The sequence below is a fragment of the Chamaea fasciata genome, unplaced genomic scaffold (genome assembly GCF_029207755.1).
Source record: "Chamaea fasciata isolate MVZ Bird 193981 ecotype frontalis unplaced genomic scaffold, bChaFas1.0.hap1 SCAF_27, whole genome shotgun sequence".
In the NCBI taxonomy this organism is placed as follows: Eukaryota; Metazoa; Chordata; class Aves; order Passeriformes; family Sylviidae; genus Chamaea; species Chamaea fasciata.
In genome coordinates this window covers 3,722,174-3,726,548 of record NW_027094112.1, presented here as the reverse complement: position 1 = coordinate 3,726,548, position 4,375 = coordinate 3,722,174, and positions in this window count along the sequence as shown.

Below are 4,375 nucleotides of genomic sequence, written 5' to 3'. Positions count from 1 at the left end.
CGGATCTACCTGGTTGTCACTAGAGGCCACCACCGGCCTTCGGAACGGAGCTGCTTACACCCTCCCCGTGCTGAGCACCGCGGGAGAATCCGTGCGGAACTTGAACGACGGAATAAAACTTACGGCTTACATAACAAAATTTCTCATATTATCCACTTTCCTGGCCCTATATCCACAGGAAATTTAGTTGCATCGCTCTTGTGGCCAAACGTTTAGAGAAATATTTCTCTTCAGAGCCACCAGCCATAATTGAGGAGTTCAGTGCTGTGTATGGAGTGGGTTTGGAAGCAATGGCAAGAATAGGCTATCTTTCTAAATTCTGACATCTGAGTCTTTCAGGACAGGGAGTGTTAATTATCTTTTTGAATTACACCCTTTTATATGACTGATGCTTTGAGTATCTCAATTTTTAGGCAGCGATAGCTGTAGACATTAAAGAAAAGGTTTCTTTGGTTGTGTTTTTAGTTTTTGCTCTGTACAGTAGCAGAGGATACATTCTCAGAATGTCTTGAGACTGTCTCTTGTGAGATTAACGTGGAAGCAGAGCCTAGGTGCTGGAACGACTTTAAAAATTAGTCATTTTTCTCACTAATGAGACATAAGAATGTGTTTTCTTTACTGCTCAGGTAACTTTATGATCACAATTTCTGTCTGCTTGCAGCAACGTTACAGATTTTCTGCTTTGAAATTGTTCTGGCAAGAGTCACTCCCAGTTTTTTGTTTGATGCATTTGATGTTTTATTTTCTCATGTGTTGGTTCGGGGGTGCAGAGCAGCGCCAAAGCTGATAATTCTCTAAAGGCAGCTCGCCTTTAAATTCTGTTCTAAGGAAGAGCTGCACTTTGTAGCTACTTCAGCCTGTTTGTTCCTCCATTTCCCTGCCTGCTCCAGCTAATTATGCCTCTTAATTGAAACACATTTTTCCAAATTATATTCCTCATTTTTGTTGCTTTCTATAGAGCCTAATTACAACCCGTCACATCGACTCCTTTGGACTTGTCCTTAGGACATTGGAAAGCCAAAAAATTTACCCCCAAAGTCTATATAGTTATTGAAAGTGTCTTTACCACAGCCGGTGTTATGATTTTATGCCTTTAAGGTTCTGATGCATATTCAGACATTCATAAAGCAAATTAACATGTCCAGAAGAAGCAGCCCTGCACCTGTCTCACCATTAGGTCGTGTCTCGCACTGGGAGCTCCTGCCATAGGGACACTCCAAACTGTCTGACGTTGATGCTTCTGTTTCATGGAATACTTTTGCAGACAATTGGTTTGTGCCAGTCCTAGGCCAGGGACTCAAGTAGGTCATTTCACTATAGTCACACAATTAAAGATATCATAAAAGTACAGCTTGAAAAGAATCAAAAATTTTACAGAGGTAGGAATGATGAGGAAACAACACATGGTAAAACTTTAGTTGGTATTTCATCAAGCCAAATGTCCAGGTAGAGTCAATAATTAAGATGCTTTTGTGGTATAATGCAGGACATGAGGGGACAGAGGTTGCAGCCTCTCCAGCAATATTCTTCTCTTGCTTCCCTGTTTATAGATTCGTCCTTTTTCTAAATGATTCATACACAGGAACAGGCATCTCCTAGCAAAACTTTAGAAACCTTTATAGGTCAGGGTGTGGACATTGTGAAATGTTTTACCGGCTCTTCTAGCTATTCTCTCTGCTTCAATAATCCATAGAACCTGTGGATTTAGCAGTGCTATAAAGGCAAGATTTCTTTTCTTTTCTTTCTGAATTACTTTGTTAATTTTGCATCCGCATTAACCAGGAAGGCAGAAAGCAAAAATTTTCATTCTACAGATGTGGCTGTTGATAAATAAGGCTGAACCCCAGCAGTGTGGGGCCAGCTCCCCAGAAGAATGTGTGATTAATAGCACAAACCATGACTGCATTACCTCATCGCACACTTCTTCCAGGGGATCAACACTTCACTTACCAAAGCTGCCTATTGTAATACACCTTAATAAGTTTTAACATTTCTACAAGTGAAATGAGCTGTGACTCATGCCCAGGCTGGAGTGCAGTCAAGGCTCTTGGAAATCATGCTGAGGATTATTCCATGCAGGACTGCCTTAAATGGCAGGTGAAACTGCAAGGAGCCAGTTGTGAACGCTGATGGTTTCAGCCTCCTTTTATAGGCTGAGTTCCTGTATCTTGTTGGTTTGCAGAAGTATTGTTGCATCATTCACTTAGACTGAGAAATGCTGTGCTCTCCTGCTCGTGTTTCTTTGCTGTCCTTTTCCATTTATGGGAAATAGAATTTATTCACTTGGAGGGTGTTGTTTTTAATGATACTTCACATTTTTTAAATTGCACTTTCTTTGTGCCTGGGTCCATCACTTTCTTGGTGTCAAAATAGCACTTCTGTGTGTATGGAATACTGAAGGAGAACAAATACGAGCTGGCAGAGTTCAGTCAGTTTCAATACAATGAACTAACAGAGTCACTTTTCCAGCCATACATCATCACAGTCCTGAATATTTCCTTCCCTTCAAGCCACTGCTCTGCAATCAGAAGCAGCACCACCTGTGCTCTTAAAGTCTCCCAAATGCTACAAAGCTGCTGGAGCTGCCAGCACAGGGTTCTGTACATGGCTCATTTCAGTTGGGCTGTTGGCACAGGTACCTTGAAGAACATCAACAGAGTGGGTGCAGGGTCCTGACCAGTCATAAACACTTGGAATGAATCAAGGGCATTATCTCTTCCGAGCCATCAGACACTGACAGGATTGCTGTGAGTGGGGAATGGCTCTTCAGGAAGTTGTATTATCTAACAGCTGGGCTAAGTAGAAGCTGTGAAGTGATGGATTCTAATTTAGTGGCTCTCAGTGACTTTCTTTGCAGCCTTGAGCGAGTTGTGTCATCTCTTTTTCCAATTTCTCAGGCAATAAAATGGGAATGATAATATTGCCCCCATTCATTATCTCCCTGAATTCATCTCTCAGCGTGGTGTGAGAATGTGATGTTAACAGTGCATGCAAGTGGTAAGTATTAGCATCATTATTTATTATTTAGGGTGCAGACCCACCCTAAATACATTTAGGAATGCATAGCTTATCTACCAGAGCACAAATTCAGAGGTAATGAGTAACCACCAGATACAGGGCACACATGGCTGATGACACGGTGTCATGAGCTGTTCAAACACAAAGGAGATCTGCAATTGTTCAGAGCATTCTGAAGCTGTGAAAGATTCTCCAGAAATAAGCAATTTTTTCCAGAAACAAACAGAATGTGGTGTAACACCTATTAGTATGTTTAAGGACTAATTGGTTTACTCCACTTAGTAAAAGACACTTGAATGGCTCTGTTGGAGTCGTCAGTGCAAGATGGTGTCAATAACGGAGGGAGCTGTGAGGATGGTGGTGTGAGCTGTACTGTTCTGACCTGTACAGACTGCAGCAGCAGAGGTGTAAGAGAAGGTTAAAATCATCAGAGTGGTGGAGTGGAGTGGGAATTCTGCTGCCTCTTAGCAGGAGAGAACAGGAATTCTGCTGTCTCTTATCCAGCACCTTTTGGACCCCAGCTGACTGTGGCACAAGGCACGGGGAGCACATCTAACTCTGCATGAGGGGGCACCAGGGTAGAGTAAAGCCAGAGCATTGCTCAGGAACGTGAAATAAGGACAGGTGTGTTCCATAAGGCACTTCAACTATTTGCTTTTCATTCTTCTTTCTTTCTTTCTTGTAGTTCAGCACAGTAACCCAGCACAAAGCACATACTTTCCTTTGATGTAGAAATAAGGGGCCACCTAGAAGTTTTTATAATTATTTGTGTCACAGCGATGTTGCTCTGCCATGGAAATCTGATAAATGAACATATCTTTAAATAATACAGAAAATTGTTGAAGAAGACCTGGGCACATTTTGTCCAGATGCTGCAAACACCAGGTCTGCCTTGTTAAATCTGGTAAACCATAAGGAAGGACACTCTTAATTAGCCAGCAGTTACTAATCCTGTATTACAAGTTTTACCCAGTTTAAAGAAACCATTAGGTAATCCATCCAATGCTTTTGGGATCTCTTTGTGCAACAAGGGTGGAGAGTTGAAGTGCAGGGGGCAAAGGGGGATCAGGAACTGGTTGGTACATGCCAGTAGCAGAACACTGTATCACAGAAGTGGACTTTGTTCAGTTGAATCTGCATTTCCTTTGAGATTTCCCCTTTGTGAACCCCGTTTCAAAGCAAGGCAGGTAACAAGAGCCCTTTTGTGAGAGTCCATAGTGTGTGGGGATGACGGGACAGGATGACAATGTTGCTCATGAATGCGAGACTGCCCTGGACACGCAGACGCAGACGCAGACGGTGACTTTGGAATGCAAATCCCTGACACACTCATTATGTTCCATTTGGTCTCTCTTCC